This window comes from Salvelinus sp. IW2-2015, linkage group LG3 (genome assembly GCF_002910315.2).
Source record: "Salvelinus sp. IW2-2015 linkage group LG3, ASM291031v2, whole genome shotgun sequence".
Classification (NCBI taxonomy): Eukaryota; Metazoa; Chordata; class Actinopteri; order Salmoniformes; family Salmonidae; genus Salvelinus; species Salvelinus sp. IW2-2015.
The window spans coordinates 34,587,530-34,613,291 of record NC_036840.1 but is presented as its reverse complement, the minus strand read 5'-3'; the positions used below and the strand labels follow the sequence as shown (position 1 = coordinate 34,613,291).

General features: G+C 42.3%; 1 pseudogene; it reads right to left on the bottom strand.

Moving 5' to 3' along the window:
* Positions 1-25,762, bottom strand: part of LOC111980852 (ankyrin-2-like) — a 371,288-nt pseudogene that overhangs the window by 103,861 nt on the left and 241,665 nt on the right.

The following is a 25,762-nucleotide window of genomic DNA, read 5'->3' as shown; positions in this document are numbered from 1 at the left end:
CCGACGATACTACAACGTATCCAGTTTACCACCAGAGACATTCTTCCGAGGACAGGAAGATCTTGTTGGCCAACACGGCCAGCATCTACGACCAACCTACCGAAGCGCAGCTCAGAGTAAATATTATTTGCATTTTCCTTTTCCAAATGGGCGTGTAATTTAGAATGCATAAGATACTGTATTTAGATAGCATGGCTTCTCCCTTTGTTCCTCAGTCTTCCGCTCTTTCACTCAAACCCAACCTCCTTTCCTTTGTGTAACAGCTGTCATATATGTTCCGTCCGCTAGGTACGTTTTCCTTTATGACATAATTTGTAATCAATGTATGATTCATTCTGTGTATATGTAATTCTGTGTGATTAGTTAGGTATTTAGTAAATAAATGATTAAACTCAATGTTGTATTGCTGATTCAACTTGTTAGCCAGGGTCGTGAAGATAACCAAGAATTTACAACTTTCAGATGAGACTGAAATAAGGTGACGATTAATATTGACTGCTATTGATGTAAAATATTACAGGTCTTTAGAGGTTTATTCGGAAGATAACTGCTCTATAAACACTCTTTTGTGGGACCCGAACTTTCTAGTTAATTACATTTTACATGATTAGTTCAATCAGGTAATATTAATTACAGAGAAAGGATTTTATAGAATAGCATGTCATATCCACTTAATCTGGCATAGCCAAAGACACGACACAGTACACCAACATACAGTACACACTCACTGACCCTCTCTCATACTGATCAATACATCCCACATACAGTACACACTCACTGACCCTCTCTCATACTGATCAATACATCCTACATACAGTACACACTCACTGACCCTCTCTCATACTGATCAATACATCCCACATACAGTACACACTCCACTGACCCTCTCTCATACTGATCAAACATCCTACATACAGTACACACTCACTGACCCTCTCTCATACTGATCCAATACATCTCATACATACAGTACACACTCACTGACCCTCTCTCATACTGATCAATACATCCCACATACAGTACACACCACTGACCCTCTCTCCTATACTGATCAATACATCCCACATACAGTACACACTCACTGACCCTCTCTCATACTGATCAATACATCCTACACCCACATACAGTATGAACAGTGGGCCACATTATACAGTACACAAATGTAGAAACACCACACACACACCACAACACACACACCACACCACCACACACACACACACACACACACACACACCACACACACACACACACAACACACACACACACAACACACACACACACACCACACACACACACAGAGAGACTCATATATGTGTGTGTGTGTACCAAAGACAGTACAGTTGAGATACTAGAAACTGCTTCTCCCAATAGAAATCCCTGATCACGCTTGTATGTGATGGCCATGTGCGACGTTGGCTAACTAAGTCCATCGGTCTAGGTCGTCACGCCCGCCGAACTGGAGCATGTGCAGGCCATCAAATCAAAGGCACAAATTCAAAAGGTTGTCTTGACCAGAGGAAAAGGTGTCAGTTTGTCACGTTCATGAGGTTGGAGTAAACATGTTCAATTACTATAAGACATTGACTCCAATTTAGGTTGTGCCTTTTATTATTTTCCAGAAAATTAAGAACCAACCCCAAACCCCAATCGGGTCTGTTTGGTCTGTTTCAACAAGCATTCCCCGGAAGTCTCCGGGATGTTGCGCATCTGGGTTTAGTAACTCTTTGAGTGTACTGTATATTATGTGTGTGTGTGTGCGTGCGTGGACTTACCCTAGTCTTAGCGTCGATCTGAGACCCCTGTCCAGTAGGAGGCGCACCATGTTAGTGTTACCACGCTTGGAGGCCACGTTGGAGGGGAGTTGATCCCATTCTGAAAACCATTAGAACACAACGAAAGAACACATTCAAATCTAAATAAAAAAATTAACTACTGGTAACGGTGACTAACCCCATTCCGCACAAATTTGCGCAACCGCGGCATTCAAACGACGGCTGCAATGAAAACTAATGGGACTGTAGCGGACTGTGCTGGCATAAACATCCGGGGTGTGAACTACGTTTCTATTCAAGCATGACTGACATGGTAATGGCCCGATAGTATTGGAGAAAAGTTAAAAAAAACGGACCCATCTGGACGCTGTACGTTAAATGGTGACTGTCATGACCATAACGTAGAGCACTCATAATGCAAACTCATTCTGTGTCGTACAGCCTCTCTCCACAGGTGTGGTGCTTCTCTCGCAGGTTGAGTTAAAAACAACCAGGACAGGGACAGGGACAGGGACAGGACAGGGACAGGGACAGGGACAGGGACAGGGTAAGGGGTAAGGGGTAAGGGGTAAGGGGTAAGGGTGAGGGAGGATAACTAAATCATATCTTCTTAGGGTGTACAAAACCTGAATTCATGTATCATATTTGCCATTTCATTTTTTTGCCGGTCATCAGCTGCAAAAGCCATCATGACCCGCTTCAAAACTTCCTTCATGAAACTATTTGTGAAAAGATTAAATGTAATTTTAGCTTCCAAATGAGAGAATTGGGTTTTCATAAGGTTAGAGCTCTGCTCAATCAGTGGCACGCCCCTGTGAAGAGACATGGGTTATAAACTATGAAACACAYGCTTCTCTCCCTCCACTATATAAGCCMTTGAYGAAAATGTAACCTYYKGTTCCGGGTACATTAGGACKACRGTCCRAYGTCAGAAGGATTCAGATAATAACTACAGAAYGAAGCCAACCTCAGMGTGAGCTTTGGTTGCGAATGGTATGAACTTTGAACTCTTATTCACGACAGAAGGGATACCTCCTAGCCGTTGAGTTAGCAACAGCAACTGTAAACGTGGGATAGGAAAGGACGGACGACCTTATCCAGTCTAACACACACCGACGATACTACAACGTATCCAGTTTACCACCAGAGACATTCTTCCGAGGACAGGAAGATCTCTGTTGGCCAACACGGCCAGCATCTACGACCAACCTACCGAAGCGCAGCTCAGAGTAAATATTTATTGCATTTTCCTTTTCCAAATGGGCGGTAATTTAGAATGCATAAGATACTGTATTTACGATAGCATGGCTTCTCCCTTTGTTCCTCAGTCTTCCCGCTCTTTCACTCAAASCCAACCTCCTTTCCTTTGTGTAACYAGCTGTCATATATGTTCCGTCCGCTAGGTACGTTTTCCTTTATGACATAATTTGTAATCAATGTATGATTCATTCTGTGTATATGTAATTCTGTGTGATTAGTTAGGTATTTAGTAAATAAATGATTAAACTCAATGTTGTATTGCTGATTCAACTTGTTAGCCAGGGTTCGTGAAGATAACCAAGAATTTACAACTTTCAGATGAGACTGAAATAAGGTGACGATTAATATTGACTGCTATTGATGTAAAATATTACTAGGTCTTTAAGAGTTTATTCGGAAGATAACWGCTCTATAAACACTCTTTYGTGGGACCCCGACTTTCTAGTTAATTACATTTACATGATTAGCTCAATCAGGTAATATTAATTACAGAGAAAGGATTTTATAGAATAGCATGTCATATCACTTAATCTGGCATAGCCAAAGACACGACACAGTACACCAACATACAGTACACACTCACTGACCCTCTCTCATACTGATCAATACATCCCACATACAGTACACACTCACTGACCCTCTCTCATACTGATCAATACATCCTACAGTACCAGTACACACTTCTACTGACCCTCTCTCATACTGATCAATACATCCCACATACAGTACACACTCACTGACCCTCTCTCATACTGATCAATACATCCTACATACAGTACACACTCACTGACCTCTCTCATACTGATCAATACATCCACATACAGTACACACTCACTGACCCCTCTCCATACTGATCAATACATCCCACATACAGTACACACTCACTGACCCTCCTCATACTGATCAATACATCCCACATACAGTACACACTCATGACCCTACATCTCATACTGATCAATACATTCCACACCCACATACAGTATGAACAGTGGGCACACTTATACAGTACACAAATGTAAGAACACACCACACACACACCACACACACACACACACACCACACACACACACACACACACACACACACAACACACACACACACACACACACACACACACACACACACACACACACAGCACCACACACACACACACAGTAGAGACTCATATATGTGTGTGTGTGTACCAAAGACAGTACAGTATGAAGATACTAGAAACTGCTTCTCCAATAGAAATCCCTGATCACGCTTGTATGTGATGGCATGGCGACGTTGGCTAACTWAGCTCATCGGGTCTAACGGTCGTCACGCCCGCCGAACTGAGCATGTGCAGGCCATCAAATCAAAGGCACAAATCAAAGGTTGTTCTTGACCCAGAGGAAAAGGTGTCAGTTTGTCACGTTCAYGAGGTTGGAGTWATAACATGTTCAAYTACTTAAGACATTGACTCCAATTTAGGTTGTGCCTTTTATATTTCCAGAAAATTAAGAACCAACCCCAAACCCCAATCGGGTCTGTTTGGTCTGTTTCACAAGCATTCCCGGAAGTCTCGGGATGTTGCGCATCTGGGTTTAGTAACTCTTTGAGTGTACTGTATGTATGTGTGTGTGTGTGCGTGCGTGGACTTACCCTAGTCTTAGCGTCGATCTGAGACCCCCTGTCCAGTAGGAGGCGCACCATGTTAGTGTTACCACGCTTGGAGGCCACGTGGAGGGGAGTGATCCCATTCTGAAACACATAGAACACAACGGAAGACACATTCAAATCTAAATAAACAAATTAACTACTGGTAACGGTGACTAACCCCATTCCGCACAAATTTGCGCAACCGCGGCATTCAAACGAGGCTGCAATGAAAACTAATGGGACTGTAGCGACTGTGCTGGCATAAACATCCGGGGTGTGAACTACGTTTCTATTCAAGCATTGACTGACATGGTAATGGCCCGATAGTATTGGAGAAAAGTTGAAAAAAACGGACCCATCTGACGCTGTACGTTAAATGGTGACGTGTCATGACATAACGTAGAGCACTCATAATGCAASTCATTCTGTGTCGTACAGCCTCTCTCCACCAGGTGTGGTGCTTCTCTCGCAGGTTAAAAACAACAGGGACAGGGACAGGGACAGGGACAGGGACAGGGACAGGGACAGGGACAGGGACAGGGTAAGGGGTAAGGGGTAAGGGGTAAGGGGTAAGGGGTGAGGGAGGATAACTAATCAATTGTACAACTGAATGCATTCATTTTTTGCGTCATCACTGCAAGCCATCATGACGCTCAAAAGCCGCGACACTTCTGAAGATAACTTTAGAGCCGCCCTAAAAAAAACATTCAAATTCGACACAAACCTTCAAACAGGTATGTAATGACACATTATATAAACTCTTTATAGTGTTTTATTTACATTTTAGAGGTGATAAGTTGGACAGATTAGGTGAAAAAAAGCTGTTTCCCAACTAGACATATCTCCCCCTTTCACTATCACGAAATAGGTTTCGCTTCCCCACCCGCCATTTTTAAAAAGATCCGACGGAGCTCATTGCCTTCTTCAATCATGCAGAGATGGCCAGCATGAAAGGGGAGAAATTGTGCTTTACAATGTTATTCATACTACAGTTGACCTGGAAGTATTACGTTTTTTGTGCGCAATAAGGTCAATTGTACGGAACAGCGCTATGTAAAAAAGTGTGTTAGTTACCGTTATATAACCACAATACTACTGTATACAATTGGTGTTGTCACAAGGCCAGAACACAGTTTCTATTATGTTTAATGTTGTTTTTCAGACGGTGGGGGTAGTTCATGCTTTCTAATATGCCACGATGAATTTCCCTGCTGAGACAATAACGTTTTAATTGAATTGAATTGCTGACAATGGCTTCCTGTTCATTCATCCTCTTAGGATGTGTTCTGTTGTCTTGGTGTCTGGCCACTCCTCTGCTGTCTGTGAAATCCTGACAATGTGAAAGCTGATCGCCTGGCCCAAAACACTGCGGGACACACAGCTTGTGAGGATGACTGTGACTAAAAACACCTGAGAAAGTGTGACATAGCAGAAATGACAGGGGTTTTGAGTGTTACGTTTCTGCAAATTAAAGGATTCTCACACACATACACACACACACACCCACGCGCACACACACAACACACCAAAACAACACACACACACACACACACACACACACACACACACACACACACACACACACACACACACACACACACACACACACACACACACACACACACACACACACACACACACACACACACACACACACACACACACACCACAAACACACACACCACACACACACACACACACACACACACACACGCGCACACACAGTCTGAGAGTTAAGAAGAGTACTTGAGTCTGTGACCTTAAAGTACCCTTTCAGCTTGAACAGAACACTCTCCCTGTCTCTGCCTTTGAGTCTCAACTCCTAAAAAAGACAGGCTTTCTCCCATTCCCCTGGTTCCTCTCTTCTGTCTGAGTGGTTGTACAGTACAGTACAGTACAGTACGTCTTCCCTTGAGTGACTGATGGAGACACTGACATGATGATTCAGAGAAAAGGGGAAGTTCTGAGGCGTCATTGTCCTAGAAAGCATATAATTAGCAGACTGTGGGTTCCTAAAGAGCAGTACACTCTACTCGCTCAGAGCGTGTGTGTACGTGTTTTAAGGTCTCCTGTTGTTTATGGCTCTTGGACTCTGTGCAGGGTTGGCACAGTGTGTGGGCAGCCCTTCCTATTACCTACAAACTGTGCACTAGTCCCAGTAAAGGTCTATATTAATCGGTGCCCAGGACCTTGTGGCACAATGGAGGCACAGCTGACTCCAGATCAGAAGGTAGAGGTAATGGTGCCTAAGACTTCGTGGCACAACGGTAGCAAAGCTGACTCCAGATCAGAAGGTAGAGGTAATGGTGCCTAAGACTTCGTGGCACAACGGTAGCACAGCTGACTCCAGATCAGAAGGTAGAGGTAATGGTACACTACTCACCCTGGCTGTGAAGTCCACAGCCGCCCCACGGTTCAGCAGTAATGTGGACACGTTCACGTTTCCATAGTGGGCAGCGATATGCAGTGGCGTGAATCCACTCTGTAACACAGGGGGGCGGACACAGACAGCGGGAGGGAGAGAGACAGAGTGGGTTAGATAGTAGCCTCATTCATGACCCCATAATCTGACCCTTCACCCTTGACCTCCACCATCCCAGCATGCAGCAGTCGCATCACGTCAACAAAAGGAAAGAAAGAAAAGGAAATGAATAGTCAAAATATTCAAAAAATTGAAGAGGGAGGAAACCAAAGAGATGAAGGGAAGGAAAGAAATCAWAAAATTCAGTTCCAGAAAATCATGATTCGATAACGCACGTACACACAAATTCCGTAGTGTACGCATACACACAAACACACACTCAGAAAGATCTCCACCATGCAACTGGTGATCCTACAGTCAGAAYAAAATAGAAACAATAGTGTCTACGTTTAAAGAAATAATAAAGAAATAATAATAATTCATAAATGAAGGAAATAAAAACCAAATACACGTACATTAGTTACAGACTGTTAATATCAACCAAACAACTGATACAGTATTAGTTAAGCACACATTTACAGGACAGAGAAGGAAATAAAAAATAAAAAACATGACTGTATTTTTTTATCAACACCAAAGTGCACTATGTCATTGTACTGCATATTGTCATGTTAGGAATTCTAAGAAAATCTGAGAGAAATCAAAGCAGGTGGGAGTATTGTGAAATTCTTGGCTTACCTTTCCATTCTGAAAGTCATGGTCCGATTTAATGTGAAAACATTATTTACAAAAGTGTGAAGAATTGTAGACTACGCGATGATTCAAAAGTACACATTTAAAGCTGATCGCTGATAATGGTGCAAATTAAGAGACACGATGCATCATGCTATTGGTCCTGCAAACTACCTGCAAAGCACCTGGATACTTTGGGATTGATGTAATATCATGACATTGCAYTGGGGAGTATAATATACTGTATGAAAAACATGTTTGAATGCAAGAATAATGTACATATATTTGCATTGATATATTTATATATATATAATTACAAGCTCCTTGTAATTATAAAAATGTGACACTACTGACCTCATTATAACAATAAAAAATGTTGTGTTTTGTCAAATAACATCAATTTAGTTGATAGTGCATGGAAAATATAAATTAATGGCGTCCAACACAACATACAGGTGTTCTATATGTTAACAAACACCCTGTCAAAAAGCATTATTCATCATTATGAAAATCATCTTTGTGTGAAATGTTTTGTATTAGAGGTGAAATGTATTGGAGGTTTTCAGTAATCAAGCTTGCTGAGCTTGTCATAGCATCAATACAACTACAGAAACTCAACCAATCAAAATAGAAAGGAAGTCAAAAGTACGCACAAAGTAAAAATGAACAGATAACCATTTTATAACTGAAAGACAAACTACTGAGGCGTGGAAAAAAAATATTGCCATGCGTACTTAAGGCCTGGGGGGTGTGGTATATGGCCAATATACCACAGCTAAGGGCTGTTCTTAAACACGATGCAATGTGGAGTGCCTGGASACAGCCCTTAGCCGTGGTATATTGGCCAAATACCACAAACCCAGAGGTCGCTTATTGCTATTATAAACTGGATACCAATGTGATTCTAGCAGTAAAATAAAACGTTTTGTCATACCCATGGTATACGGTCTGATATACCACGGCAGTCAGCCAATCAGCATTCAGAGCTTGAACCACCCAGTTTATAATTAGCATTACAGAACAAAATCAAAAGACCCGCGGCTATTTGCCACCGTGCAATGCTATAGACGTGAGGGAAATAAAGACAAAACAGAAAAGTGATGTGTTTTATGGTCACGGTTGGAGTGGTAGACATAGTGGTTATACCTCCGTAGTCCTATTGACCATCATCTGAAGCAGTGGAGACGAGGAAGGGAAACACTTGAGATATTTCACACACAGTCGTACAGACGTTCAGAGCTCAGGGTAGTTACGCAGTACAAAGTATACTGGCAACGTGGCTAGAGTGGTATGATTCTCTTAAAAAAAAATGCTTTATCGCTAAACTGTGTATGCTTTATAGTATCTTTTCATCCAAAAACCTTCAGATGTTTTACAATGAGGGAAGCAAGCCCATGGAGCTATACTGTACACAATACTATTATCTATGAGCAGGCCTTACTGTCGCTATGCAACAGGCCACAGTGATGCATGGCAGACATTTTGTGCCACAAGGCCAAACTCACTAGAGAGTTGCAAATTTATAGTGTTTTTACAATTCAAAGTCAGACTTTAAGATGGTGGTTATTTCCAAACTAATTCAGGTAAAGTCAGACGACTTTCATGTTTGCGTTTATAATTTTTTCACTAATTGGTCTTTCGATGAATTAGATCAGCTCTGAAAAATATCTGATGTGAAAAGATCTGACGTGATTGGTCAAAAGACCAATTAGTGGAAAGAATATCTGAATTGGGCTACCTGTGTAAATGCAGCCATAGTGTGCGATAGTGGGTGTGTGTGCGATAGTGGGTGTGTGTGCGATAGTGGGTGTGTGTGTGAGTTTATGTGAGTGTGTTGGCATGCTGCACTCTTCATCCACCCTCCTCTGGGTCTCCCCTGTGGCTCATGGTGAAGAGTATTTCATGAAAACAGCTGAGCTGCAAACAGCATGTCATGACAACATCAATTATAACTGGTGTGCCATGTGTTTACAGCGCAGGGCTGTTGACGACCTGGTGAACCACAACACTGCTAGTTTTCACTCCTGTTATTATCCTACACCGAGGACCACATTGGAAATACGATGTTATGTTTTATCCTCTCATGATATTCAACAATACGACCTGTGGACAATAGCACACTCCATACAGTGCTAGACAAAAACACGGAGGTAGCGAGTGATGGGGGGGAGGAGGGCGTGAGTGGGTCAGACAGACAGATAAGACAGGAAGAGAAAGAGGCCCGGTTAGTGGCAGGACCAAGGAACACGTGGAAAGCACACAGACACTGAAGGGGAGAGAGAGAGAGAAAGAGAGAGACAGAAAGAGAGAGAGAGTGAGTAAGTGAGAGAGAGAGAGAGAGTGAGTAAGTGAGAGAGAGAAGAAGAGAATGGAGATTGAAGTGTGAGTGAGTGAGTATGATGAGGTGAGTGAGTGAGTGAGTGAGTGGGTGAGTGAGTGAGTGAGTGAGTGAGTGAGTGAGTGAGTGAGTGAGTGAGAGAGTGAGTGAGTGAGAGAGAGAGGAGAGAGGAAAGAGAGAGAGAGAGAGAGAGAGAGAGAGAGAGAGAGAGAGGGAGAGGGAAAGAGAACAGACAGACAGACAGACAACAGACAGACAGACAGACGACAGACAGACAGACAGACAGACAGAACAGACAGACAGACAGACAGACAGACAGACAGACAGACAGACAGACAGACAGACAACAGGCAACCACTACTGTAAACCCACAGACACTGAGGAGAAAGAGAGAGAGAGACAGAGAGAGGAGAGAGACAGACAGAGAGAACAGACAGAGAGACAGACAGACAGACAGAACAGCAGCAGACAAGACAGACAGACAACAGACACAGACAGACAGAGACAGACAGACAGACAGACAGACAGCAAGACAGACAGACAGACAGACAGACTAACCAACTATTGGTAACACACCACAGACAGTCGGACAGAACTAATGTCAACACTGTGCATTTTCCTCTACACCATTAGCTATTAAAAGTGTTCCTATTTATACCATACACACAAATGCTGACAATAAACTGTAAACACACTGTATTATATTTCCTTACAGGCTTGCACCATAAACAACACATGGTCCTAGCAACACGACATATGCTAACCAATGGACACAGATGCCTGTTTCAACCAGTGAGCCCTTCCCCTCGGCCGTACCTTGGACTGGACGTCCGGCGTTGTGGTCGTCTGGAGGAGCAGCGCTGCTGACTTGGTGTCGTCCTTGCGGGCGGCATGTGCAGGGCGGCAGCCGCCACCTTGCCCTTGGTGTCATTCTCCAGCAGGACGGACACCACCTGGTTGTGGCCTGCTCGAGAGCGATGCCCAGGGGAGGTGAAAGCCATCCTGGAGGAGGGAGAAGGTTAGCATAGCCACAGACAAACAATGGTGATGGATAGAGTTGATATGTAATTATTCAGAAACAGAACAAATTGTTCAAATGTAGGTGTTGGTTAACATCTTGATTTTTATGTTCAAAATGTGACTTTAAACCGTACGACTGCCATAAAGACACGCTCCGTCCTCACCTCTGTGGCGGTGCTCTGGTTAACCTCCGTTCTCCAGAAGGTAACGTACCACATCTATATGGTTCTCCTGAGCAGCCATGTTACAGAGAGTGAAGCCATTTGGAGATAACAACAGTGCAACGTTCGATCTTTGAGCCAACAACAACAACAACAACACAACAACGAAAAAAAACACAACAACAAACAGCAACAACAGCAACAACAACAACAACAACAACACAACAGCACAACAACACAAGCAAACAACACAACACAACGCAACAACAACAACAACAGCAACAGCAACAACAACAACAACAGCAACAACAACAACAACAGCAACAACAACAACAGCAACAACAACAGACAAACAGCACAACAGCAAAACAACAGCAACAACAGCAACAACAACAACAGCAACAAACAACAAACAAGCACAGCAACAACAACAACAACAACAACAGCAACAGCAACAACAACAACAACACAGCGAAAACACAACACGCAACAACAACAACAACAGCCAACAGCAACAACAACAACAACAACTGTACAGGTAACATCATTTTGGGAAGACACCATTTTGTATAGCATCAATCAATACAACATCAATATGACTGGCTGCACACCGCACAGTAAGAGGTTATGTGCTTAGCCCATATGTCCACAGGTATGTCCATAGCCAGGTATGTCCACAGCAATCCTGATCAGTTGGCAGGGATTAGAGACGAAAGCAAGATAGCTGCCGCCTTGCTACTGTATCTCTTACCTGAGACTGAGAGTTAATTTCTGCTCCCTGCTTCACCAGCATCTTCACTACGTCTGCCTGTCCGGCCAGAGAGGCAATGTGGAGGGCTGTGTTCCCTTTCTGGTGGATAGAACACACAGACAGTACTTCTAGCAGTATCAGAGAACAAGGAAAACGTGGAGCATTGGGGGGTTGAGTTGCTAAAGAAGTGAGTTAAAACACATAACAAGAGGTTCACGTTTCACCTCAGACAGAAGGAGAATATCACATCATGAATATATGACAGGAACTGTTTTGCACTGTAGAGGCCTAAAAACACAAATAAATACAGGAACTGTTTTGTACTGTATAGGCCTAAAAACACAAATAAATACAGGAACTATTTTGCACTGTATAGGCCTAAAAACACAAACAAATACAGGAACTGTTTTGCACTGTATAGGCCTAAAAACACAAATAAATACAGGAACATGTATTACTATTACAGTTTTGTATTTCATCTTTAGTTAACCTTCAACCTTTCTTATTTAACCTTCAACCTTTCTTATTTAACCTTTAACCTTTCATATTTAACCTTCAACCTTTCTTATTTAACCTTTAACCTTTCTTATTTAACCTTTAACCTTTCTTATTTAACCTTTACCTAGGCAAGTCAGTTAATTAAGAACAAATTCTTATTTACAGTGACGCCCTACCCCCCTGGCCAAACCTGGACGACGCTGGGCCAATTGTGCACTGCCCTATGGGACTTCCAATCACGGCCAGAYGTGATACAGCCTGGATTCTAACCCGGGACTGTAGTGACGCCTCTTGCACTGAGATGCAGTGCCTTTTGAATTGCCCATGTTTGAATTTCAAGCATACCACACCCAGAGTGCAAATTACAGGGGGCCCAGGGGGGGTCTCCGACCCCCTGAATGAGACATGAGCCCCCGAAATGCAACAAAGTCTAACCTTGGGGTGGTCTCTAAATAATGCTAATTTAGCCATTCCCCTATTTGTTTAAAATGCTATTTGTACTGCTACAGTGGTACATATTAAAATAAAAACTTACTCCAGATTAAACAAACACCCCCACCTCTGAGTCATGGTTTAAAAGATTTTTGTTCCATGTGGCCTAACATCCCGGGACAGTCACATATCTCAGCCATTTTCAGGTGTCCCAACTTTTCTTTCTACAAAAAWWTTTCCTTTTGTCAATAAGATACATTCATTAATTCCGACTACAAGAGTGTAGACCCAGTACGTATGTTTACATGCACACTAATAATTCAATATTAAACTGATTATGGCAGTAGACATATTATGCAATAATCATGTAAACACCTCACTCTGCTAATCTTAATCGGTTTAATGTCAAAATAGAAGTAAACATACGCTGATTAAAACACCTGGTTTTCTGAGCAATCTTTCAAAATATTAGAACACGCAAACATCGTGGCCAAAAGTGCCCTCTTTGGCCTCATGGGGTGGAATGTTATTAAAACGTTTCATAATGTCCCCATTAATAAAGATTTTTTATGTTTTTTTACGACGAAAATCCGGTGTTTCTACGTCAAACAGTKTTGGTTATATTTCAGTCTTCTATGATGTATATAAAGTGTAATATTAGGATGCAAACTCAAAATGTAATACATTTCAACTCTATATCTGACATGGCACAGGTGTGTTCCTKTTGTTGAGCCCATAACCATGTGTGAGGTTTATACTTTGTTTAAGACTACCAAGAATCACTCTGTGTGACACTGATTTAGCCCACTGCAGTAAATGGTTAATCGGCATATCTGAAACTCTGCTGTATGGAAAATCGATCTTAACATAGAATGTTTAAAAATGTAATATATTGAGTGATATTAGTGCAGACAGTAGGTAAATAAAGTGTATGTTTACGAGCTGCAGAGAGATGCCAGTTTGAGGCTAGCTCAGACGGCTAGGTTGGCAATGACAGCTCTGGTGAACTCGTCGCTTCATAGCCTCCCAGCTCTCCTGTGCCCACCCAGATCTGTGTATGTGCTTCCCAAAAATCACATGTTCGCTGTGATGGAATGTTTATTTTGATTGGTGATTTTCTGCAGAGTGCCATCAGGTAGCCTGAGTTCAGAAAAACTATTATGATAATCTGACTATCCACAAATAATGAAATATTTGTGTGTATGTAACCACATTCAGAGATAATCACCAGATATCATTACACTCAGAGATAATCACCAGATGTCATCACACTTTTTGGTGTTTTGTAACAAATGTGTCTTTCCATTTATCAAATGATGCGAGTCGAGAGTCGAGACTGTTTGAATGCAGGAATTATTTTGGAGTGGACGAACATGCGCAGGTAGCCTACTTATAATTTGTTGACAATAAGATGAAAACATCATGACTGGTTGTGTTCATGCCAAATGAAAAGGTAATACATTTTGTTTACTATATATTAGGCCCATAAAAAGAATCATGCACAAGGAGGTCCCATGAAAAATAGAGACCGTATATATCACAGTATAATTGGCACTCTGATCAAACCTTGTATAACTAACTATACCCTACTCCCTCCCTCATTAGTGTTATGACATTTTCGTTACCACACAAATGACTGTCATACCGCCATCGCATTACTCTACAGCAACTCCCATTCATCATTTTATCACCCATCATCATTCATTCAATCCATCACTGACAACCCAGACAGACAGGCATATCCACAGACACCCATAGCTACCAGTGATGGAGTTGAGGGCGCCTTCCTAATGATGCTGTGACACAGACAGCCAGAGAAAATGCCTTCCTAATGATGCTGTGACACAGACAGCCAGGGATAATGCCTTCCTAATGATGATGTGACACAGACAACAAGGATAATGCCTTCCTAATGATGCTGTAACACAGACAGCTAGAGAAAATGCCTTCCTAATGATGCTGTGACACAGACAGCCAGGGATAATGCCTTCCTAATGATGCTGTGAGACAGACAGACAGCCAGAGAAAATGCCTTACTAATGATGCCATGACACAGACAGCTAGAGAAAATGCCTTCCTAATGATGCTGTGACACAGACAGCCAGGGATAATGCCTTCCTAATGATGCTGTGAGACAGACAGACAGCCAGAGAAAAATGCCTTACTAATGATGCCATGACACAGACAGCTAGAGATAATGCCTTCCTAATGAAGATGTGACACAGACAGCCAGGGATAATGCCTTCCCAATGGATGCTGTGACACAGACAGCCAGAGATAATGGAGAGTTATCACTCATACCAGCAACAGCCTGGGATTAATCCCTAAATGCTTTTAATTAGGACACAATGATTAAAAAGTCATGTCAAGACACTTGTTTCAGTGACAATCTACCTCAAGTTTGGGGTAGGCCTATTGGGATGTCAAAATACACACTTAAAATTAGTAATGTACAGTAAAAACAATTAAACACSACCCAGTGAATGATGTTCAACACAAGACTAGTCAGTCCTGGATATAGAGTAGTATTAAACAATCATTTGGAGAGGCACCTCAAATGGCACCATGTCAGCCATTCAAACACCAACCACGAGGCAAAAACACCAACTGTATATTCACCCCAAAAGCCAATTCTTCCTTTGGCCGCCTTTCCTTCCAGTTCTCTGCAGCCAATGACTGGAACGAACTGCAAAAATCACTGAAGCTGGAGACTCATATCTCCCTCACTAGCTTTAAGCACCAGCTGTCAGAGCAGCTCACAGATCATGCACCTGGACATAGCCCATCTGTAAATAGCCCATCCAACTACCTCATCCCCATACTGTATTTATTTATTTATCTTGCTCCTTTGCAACCCCAGTATCTCTACTTACACATTTATCTTCTGCACATCTACCATTCCGGTGTTTAATTGCTATATTGTAATTACTTCGCCACAATGGCCTATTTATTGCCTTACCTCCTTATCCTACCTCATTTGCACACACGGTATATAGACTTTTTCTACTGTATTTTTGACTGTATGTTTGTTTCTCATGTGTAACTCTGTTGTTTGTGTGTGTCGAACTGCTTTGCTTTATCTTGGCCAGGTCGCAGTTGTAAATGAGAACTTGTTCTCAACTAGCCGACCTGGTTAACTGGCCGACCTTGTTAAATTTTTTTTTTTTTTTTTTTTAAGTGTTGAATCTACATTTCAACATCTAACAAGTCACACGACACCCAAACATGTTGCTTAGAAGGAATAGGCCTTGTCCATTTCCACAGCTTGGCATTACTACCTCCATGTAAATTGAAACTAGCTGTATCCCCTTTCCTGCCTGCTATACCCCAGTACTCTGAAGTACTCTAGAGTGCACAGTCATGTGACAGCATTAGGTTACAGTTAGGTTGCAGTCCACTGGGTGTTGGGGGCWGTGGGATATGGCTGACTGCCCTGGGTATGGTAATATAGTCTCACTGTGAAAAGGTTATGAGTCAGGTTAATGTAGGACTATAGCCGTTTCAGGATTTTGACCTGGTTAACCCCGGGTGTGACACACATTTTGGGCCCCTAATTTGGAGACCGATACCTTGAACGAGCAGACTTTTCTGAGAAATGCAATCCATTTTTTGGGTTGTTTGAAAGATTTTATCCCAATTGGATAGTACAACATCAAGTCCAAAACAAAACAAAACAATGCACGGTTATCCGACTTCACCGCTGAAGAAAAACAAAACCCGATGTCATCTTTGGAGTGCTTGATTAGGATCTTAAGTCCAAAGCAGCTGAGAGAAATATAATTTTAAAACCTGGCCAGAATTCATGCTCCTAACAAGTCTTTCACAAATCTGCCTCTACTCAGCTGTGGATGAAACAATAGACTACCTACCTGTGCTACCCTCATACTGTGCTAGCCTCACATACTGTACGGTAGAACGGTAAGGGARCCCACCTTGGTGGACGAGTCCACAGCCGAGCCTCTCTCCAGCAGCTCCTGGACCAGCTCCACATGGCCCTCCTTAGCTGCCAGGTGCAACGCGTTGAGTCCATTCTGAGGAAGAAGAGAAGAAGGGACACACACACAAGAAGATAGGTCAGCTTCAAAACAAAATGGAGGGTTGACACAAAAATTAAAAAAAAGGAACGAGAGAAGTGACTGGGTGTACCTCAAGGTCCATAACCTAACGGTGCCCCTCTCCCTCTCTCACTCTCCCTCCCGCTCCCTCCCTCTCCCTCTCTCTCTCACTCACTCACTCCCGCTCCCTCCCTCTCCCTCCTTCTCTTGGCTGTGAAACTGTGTTGTCTACTTTCTCACTTGACGGGGTGACTGATAGAAATATCAAAGCCACTACTGGAGGTTAGAATTTGCGCCGTGCCACGATGGTGGTGGACTTTGGCCAGTCCAGGATTTACTATGTAGGCCTGGTGGTATTAATAAAGCCTGTGTGTGTGTGTGTGTGTGTGTGTGTGTGTGTGTGTGTGTGTGTGTGTGTGTGTGTGCGTGCGTGCGTGCGTGCGTGCGTGCGTGCGTGCGTGCGTGCGTGCGCGCGTGCGTGCGTGCATGTGGCAATCTGGTGTTTGCTTGGTATGTGGTGTGTGATTCTGTTCATTGAATGCAACTGTCCTCAGAACAGTCAGGCATTGCTGGGACTTGGCTAGTCTACCTATTAAGCTTGGACGGTAGCTGTATATACCGTATACTAGGATATTTGTAAATAGCCACAGGATGTTTTTTTCAATACCGTTGAAACTATTTATTAGAWTTTTTTTTTTTATACATTTGAATATTTGTAGCTACTTACGTAAATAACTGTAGTCAACGTGTGTAATACGTTAGGAGATAAAAAAGATTGCTTTCTTAATTTCAACTGTCACATAATTTTTCACTATGAAGCTTGTCAATAGTCCCCAGTCACGTACTGTTTGTTTACGAGCACACAATGACGAGAGACCGGAGCCTTGTGAGTCACTCACTGTTGTGCAGCATGGGTGATGTAATTACAGTATAGAATTCACAACTAAATGTTTGCCAGCTAAATATCTTATAACTATTAAGTTAACTGTCTAAAATGTGCTAAATGCTCTGCAGTTAAGCACTTAATTTGCTAATTTAGTAGCTAGTTAGCTATCTAGCTAAGTGATTAGCTTCTTCCAAAATCAAGCTTGGTAACAGCAGAGAATTCCTTCCTGGATCAAGAGCCTTGCTGTCTAATATTTGTTTGGTGCAACAAACTGGGAGTATAATGTTTTTGTTACTTGTATAACTTTATAATAGAATGTCTGTCCTGCAAATAGTTTAGGTCAGAGAATGTATAAAATGTTTGCAATGCGCGTTTAGTTAGCATTCTCTATGAGATTTTATATATACTTGTTAGCATTGCTAAGGCTCAGTGGGGTTTGAAAATATCACCCCTTGTGTTCAGTGCCGGTATTACAGAATATTCCAGTACGGCACAAGGTCGATTTGAAGGTATGACAATCTGGATACCATCCAAGCATTTACTTTCCAGACACCCATAAGACCTGACCCTAGATCAGAACATCCGTCCAAGACTAACTCAGATATATCAAGACTCAGATATACCAACTGGTCCCAGTTCAATTGGCTAAAGACTAGGTGATTTCCCTCTGTATAATTGCGGTCCTGAACCTAATAAAAGATTGTTGTTGGGGCTATAAATAGATCCTAAATGCCTGGGAAGGAAAKAAATTAAGATTACATTTCAATATCACTCTAGGCAGATTACTCTGCGGATTAAGGAACCCAAGCGTTAATTCCCAAACACCACAACATGAGGGGATGATTGACAGAATAGGCATGACGGACGGAGCCAATGAGAGAGGAGAGAAATTAAGGGGCGGGAGGTAAAGTGAGTTTGGCCAATGAGAAGGAGGGAGGCTTGAGATGAAGAAAGGAAAGCATGACTACTATTGTTTCTCTCATGAATGGCCCTCTTTCAGTCTAATGAAATGTTTTTGCGGGTGTAATGAAATGTTTTTGCGGGTGTAGCGAAATGCTTGAGTTCCTAGCTCCAACAGTGCAGTAACATCTAACAATACACAACAATACACACATCTAAAAGTAAAATAATTGAATTAAGAAATATTAGGAAGAGCAATGTCGGAGTCCGGAGTGTAAATATCTATCTATCTATCTATCTATCTATCTATCTATCTATCTATCTATCTATCTATCTATCTATCTATCTATCTATCTATCTATCTATCTATCTATNATCTATCTATCTATCTATCTATCTATCTATCTATCTATCTATCTATCTATCTATCTATCTATCTATCTATATATCTATATATATATATACATATATTAATATATACACTCCAGACTCCAACATTGCTCGTCCTAATATTTCTATATTTCTTAATTAAATTATTTTACTTTTTAGATTTGCGTGTATTGTTGTGAATTAATAGATATTATATATACTGTATATACTGWATGTGTACAATAATAGCAGAAGGAGAAGAGTTATAGGGTTATAGTACTCTGTCTTGTGGGCCGGGGGGCGAGTACCAGTGACCCAGCACTGATTCCATTACTCTTTCACCAGGGAGAATATGTCTAGTGTTTCAAAAGGGCCGCTCAGTCAGTATGTAATCTCCTCTGTAACCTGGTCAGCCCAAACAGACTATGTCACGCGGACCCTGCGTATAATGAACTGAACCGCTCCTGGGGGTCCCTGTACTTACAGCAAGGCCCCCTATCGACGGGGGAAACTATGTTTGGGACTGGTAGTGAGAATACATGGGTCTACTCTACACTTGTCTACAAAAGAAGTGTGTCATATATTCTACAAGAAAAGTGTGGGATGTTTTGTGCACTGCCCTGAAGGAGCTTGTTGTATAACAGAGAGGGAGGMGGAAAGACACGCTGCATTTGACGTAGAAGGATGCACCACCTGCTCACTTAGCCTGTCCTCACATCACTTAGCAGTGAAAACCAGCTCTATTTCCAGCTCTATTTCAGTATTGTGTAATTGTAGGSCCTTGCCCCAATACTGTACTGAAAGAAAAACGTAGAGGGTAGACAAACACCTTACAAACTCCCTGTAGAAGGAACCCCTTTTAACCTGCCCTTGTTAACACAMGTCCTCCTCAGAGATGGCATTGGGGATAACTCAGGGTGCTATAGCACCTCAACTCCTGTCACTACCCAAATGGAACAGAGCCCTACTCTAAAGTCCCTACTCTATGGACTTCAGAGATGAATGGCTGCCTCTGTCGTTTGTCTCTATGGAGACAGGGAGGTGGTTAACAGCAGGGACAGTCTGTATTCACTTCTCCGTGGTGGGGATCTCCCACAATCTCAAAGGAAATCCTCTGCCCMTGGCACTCCCATAGAGCCCCATCCATCTCTGCCCACAACAACCCCATACTGTCCCAGAATCCCCCCATTCGTAAATCCTCTCTGTAGTCTTCTACAAGCATGACACTCTATCACACAACAGGTCCGTAACCTAGAGTACCTACTGGTCCCCACAGCCATTGCATCAGCCTGGCCAGACACTTATAACACCTTCTAATCATATAATATTAAATTCACCTTAATACAGATGTAATGTGGCGGAAATGTAGTTTATCAATGAGAGGTAGTTGAGAGTAGTGCTCTGGCATTCATGATTATTGTCATGCAAAAGTCTGCCGGTCTCACTGTAATTGACCGTYAATTAAACACGTTTAGCAACTCCAGGCTCCACGACTACAAGCCGCATACAAGGATTTGGAACATCTACTTAAAAAAAAAAAAGAAGAAATAAATTGAATATACACCATCACAATAAATCCATTATTTATTTTAGGCTGGTCCGAAGAAACATTATCATATGAAGAAAATGTATTTCCGAAGAACAGAATATGAGTTGGTGTCACGACTTCCACCGAAGGTGGCTCCTCTTCCTGTTCAAGCGGCGCTCGGCGGTCGTCGTGACCGGTCTACTAGCTGCCACCGATTCCCTTTTCTTTTTCTGTTGGTTATGTCTGTATTGGTTTCACCTGTTTCTTGTTTGGGGGTTGTTTCAGGGCTATTTAAGCCTTCTATGCCCRYCTGCTTTTGTCYGGGCTTGTTCTCTGTTCTGTTTGTGGATGGTTGTGTTTTGTTATTTTTCGGACTGTTTGTTGTCCTGTTTGGGTCGGTCATTATTTCGCCTGTTGTTTTTGGCGTGACCATACTTACCGGAATAAATACGGTTTTCCCTAAACCTCYGCTCTCTGCGCCTGACTCCGCACACACCACTCCTAGCTACGTGACAGTTGGCCTACTGTATGTTATCTGGCTATGCACCATGCCWTAGACRAGATATGCTTATAAATCATGTGCCATTATTTTATATTATATGATTTYATAGTAAGAAGAAAATAATTGAACTTAGCTGAATAATACAGAAAGGATATTTTTCCCATTCCAGAGCGAGAGTGCGCATATGAAATGACTATGTCAAGCGTAAAAGTGATCATTTGAAACAGGTCCTATATGCTAGATTTTGAGTTATTTGGCAACTTTAGCTGTGAATGATACAAACCATAGAATGCCTTAGAAATCAAAACATATATGGGTTGCATGGTGCGATTATAGGCTATGGATGATTAGAGAATGTCGCAAAAAAAGCTTGCCTCACATACATGTTATTCAATAATTTAATTGAAACTGCTCACGCGCATCAATGAGTGTCTGCGTAGCCAGTCTCTAAAATAGAGCTTGGTTCTATTTGTGATGCTTGACGCGCTGCAAGTCCCGCCTCTCCAATCTCCTCATTGGTTTTTAGGAGTTTATACCCACGWAGGTGATTGAAAGATGAACTGAGGTCCACACTCCAGTCCAGTTGGTGGTGGTAATGCACCTTAAAGTTGGTTGCCCACCGCCATATAAAGTCCAAAGAAGAAGAAGAAGCCGGAAGGAGGAGAGATGACTAGAAACTAACTCGGTTTACCCTTTAATCTATGGATTAATTGTCAGAGTAGAGGACCTTGTGCATTTCAGGTAAAATWTCAACCGAATGTTTATTTTCCAGAACAAATTAGCTAGCAACAGCAAGCTAGCTAGCTAAATTGCCATAAATGTTTAATGCGTTTTGACCTGTCCCCAAATTAATATAGTTGGTTCAGAGTTAGTTTTGATACTCAACCTGCTTGTCCATATGGTGGTGGACAAAATCCACATACGCTCACGCGCGCAAGCAGTGTGGTCAGCATGTCAGGCTGCACACGGTGTTCTCTCATCAAGTGATCATATTTTCACACATTAGACTATCCCCAATTGAATTTTGTCTTTACTAATATATAAAATTTGTTTTGATTTAGAATGACCCATTATCAAATGGGCAGGAACAGGGACAGGGACAGGGACAGGGACAGGGACAGGGACAGGGACAGGGACAGGGACAGGAACAGGAACTTGGGCAAGACAAAAAAAACATGTCATCCGTATGCACTGGAATAGCGAATGGAGGCCACTTTCCTGCCTGTACGTTTTTCACTCATGTGGATAGGCTGCTCCGGTTATTTCGCTGTGTGACAGGTATTATTCTCCAATTTGGGAAACCAAGTGAAAACTGTTTGGGAACATTGATCGTAACATGTTTTCAAAACAAAACATATTTCATTAAACTGTTGACAGCCCCTCTTTCTGCGTGCTGGAGATTGGAACGGAGAGAGAGGAGATGGAAACGCACGGTGGTGAGATATTCTGTAGCTAAAGGTAATGTTTCAGCCTATTCATTATGAAAATATATAAAAATGCCCTATTACATGGCTATTAATAACCTAATTCAAATTCATTATAATTATAGGCTAACTCTGAATTTGTTTAATTTAGGCTAGACCAATTATGTACCAAAGATAACTTAAATCGGTTTTATTTTATGTTTTTCTGCCATGTCTAATATGCGGTAGGCTATATATTGTATAATGGCACAATCATTATTTTAATAACGTTTTTTTTCAGGCTTGGGCTCTATAGGCCTATACCTATGCATAAGCTCCAATATGCATCTGAGTGTTTTGAATGAATCATCCCTTTAGAAAGCGCTGTCCACTTCCTTGTGTTAAGGCTTTGAAACAACATCCACAACATCCACAACAACCATGTTTTTCACTTAGTTTCAACCTGTTGTTGAACTTCTCTCTTCAAACTGATGAATCCCAGTGAGGTGAGTTTTAAAAGCACCATACTGTTTTGATGATAAGTGTTTGATGTGATTTTCGATAGCATTTATGTCAGAGTGGTTAGAGGGACAATAGAGCCCTGAGTACCAGGCCATTAGGACCTGATGGTTGTTAGTGAGTTGAGTACTACTAAGCATGTCCAGAGTGCATAAGAGGAGATTACCGTGACTCAACGGTCACGTAGAATTTTACTGAGGTCACCAAAACAGCCCTAGAAGAGAGTACTCCCAGGGGGCATTGCAGCAGTCACAACCAGCATAAATACCAACTAATCAACATGCAGATAGAGTTAGGATATAAAGAGTTATCATCATGGACTATAGTTCCATAATAAATTGATTACTTCCTCATCGCAAGGCAGTTAAAAGTTTACAGTAGGCAGGGGTAACTGGGTAACAGGAGGACCAGTGTAACAGGGGTAACTGGGTAACAGGAGGACCAGGGTAACAGGGGTAACTGGGTAACAGGAGGACCAGGGTAACAGGGGTAACTGGGTAACAGGAGGACCAGGGTAACAGGGGTAACTGGATAACAGGAGGACCAGGGTAACAGGGTAACTGGGTAACAGGAGGACCAGGGTAACAAGGGTTACAGGGGTAAGAAGGGTAACTGGGTAACAGGAGGACCAGGGTTACAGGGGTAACGGGGTTACAAGGGTAACAAGGGTAACTGGGTAACAGGAGTACCAGGGTTACAGGGGTAACGGGGTTACAAGGGTAACAAGGGTAACTGGGTAACAGGAGGACCAGGGTTACAGGGGTAACGGGGTTACAAGGGTAACATGGAGTAACAGGGTTTATTTCGTTTTTTTATTTCACCTTTATTTACAGAAAGAGATAGAGAGGGATACAGAGAGAGAGGGAGAGGGATAGAGAGAGAGAGAGAGAGAGAGAGAGAGAGAGAGAGAGAGAGAGAGAGAGAGACACACTCCTCCCCGTAACCTCTTGTCTTCTTTTATCCCTCCCTCCATCTATACATTTACCATTCTGTTTATTTTACCGGAGGGAGATGCATGGTGAATTCATGAGAGGCCAGAGTGATGGACTCAGAGTAATGGATTTCGACGTTATTGATTCATTGACTTGTCAATGTCAATATTAGCGGTAGCAAAATCTTACTGACAGAATCATCATACAAGAAACCTGCCTGGAGTACAAGTGATTTTTTATAAAAGCACATTGCATTTCCTGTGCTAAATTTGCTCAATCAAAGCTATTGTCAGACATAGCAGTGTTACCTTAAAGTAGTACCTTGTTTAATAATGAACCCTGAATGACAGAGGCTCTTTACTCCTAATGTAATCATGCTGACAGTCCCCTTCAAGATGACAATGATGCCATTTTAGAGTGAACCGCAAAAACTCAGCGCTCAGGGAGACTGGGCCAATCCCTCTCTTAATCTGAGAACAATGTTAATTGTAGAGTGCTAGAGTGTAGTGATTTGTAATACAGCCAAATAGTCAAATGTTTWGTAATTAATCACTAACAGCTCAATCCACGCTGAGCACATTACACACATTATGTGGTTGCCATAGCTCCCAAAGAGCAACATATATTTGCTATATAGTTCCTCCCTATGGACACAGACAAAACAGCAACACCAAGGTCACCCTGTCACTGTAGATGGATTGGCATTAAGACTTATGATCAAACACACGATTGCAAGAGCTAAATGTGTTATTGAAGAGAAGGTAGGAGAGAGCAGAGGCTTATTGCCTGGGTGACTGGGAAGAGGACTGGCAGACATTGTGGCTCCACAGAGACCCACAGCCGCAGAGACCAAGAGCACAATCAAAACAAATGTCCTGTGTGTGTGTGTGTGTGTGTGTGTGTGTGTGTGTGTGTGTGTGTGTGTGTGTGTGTGTGTGTGTGTGTGTGTGTGTGTGTGTGTGTGTGTGTGTGTTTGTCCACTAGTCTCTTACCTGATTGCAGGTGCTGATGTTCACTCCACCCTTCAGGTACTCCTGAACCTTGTCGATGTTCCCCGCCCTCGCCGCTCGCAGGAAGCTGGTGTTGCTGTCCGACTGGAGAAGAACACAGAGAAAGAAATAGTTTAGAACAACATTGGAACAACATTAGAACAACATGATGGCATCGTCAGAACTCAGCCCAATGCCTCGTAGCGTTGAAATAAGTAACTTCCCATGACTTCTAGGACAGATAGAAATGGCAATGGTGATAGCACATCAGCACTTGTTTGGGTAACGTGTGCCAGGCCACCCGGACATTCAATATATCCCAATGTGCACACAGCAACAGTCCCTGAGGCTCAAAGACAAGCACACCTCAGTCCCTACTGCGCCCAGTGGCAGTGACACATCAGTCATTATCTGCAGCCAATAACACCTTCACTGAATCACTGTTTCCCATCGGAGCGTAATATTATTTAATCAGGCACAGAGGAATAGTGTATAATGTAACACAGGGGAATAGTGTATAATGTTACACAGTGGAATAGTGTATAATGTTACACAGTGGAATAGTGTATAATATAACACAGTGGAATAGTGTATAATGTAACACAGGGGAATAGTGTATAATGTAACACAGGGGAATAGTGTATAATGTAACACAGTGGAATAGTGTATA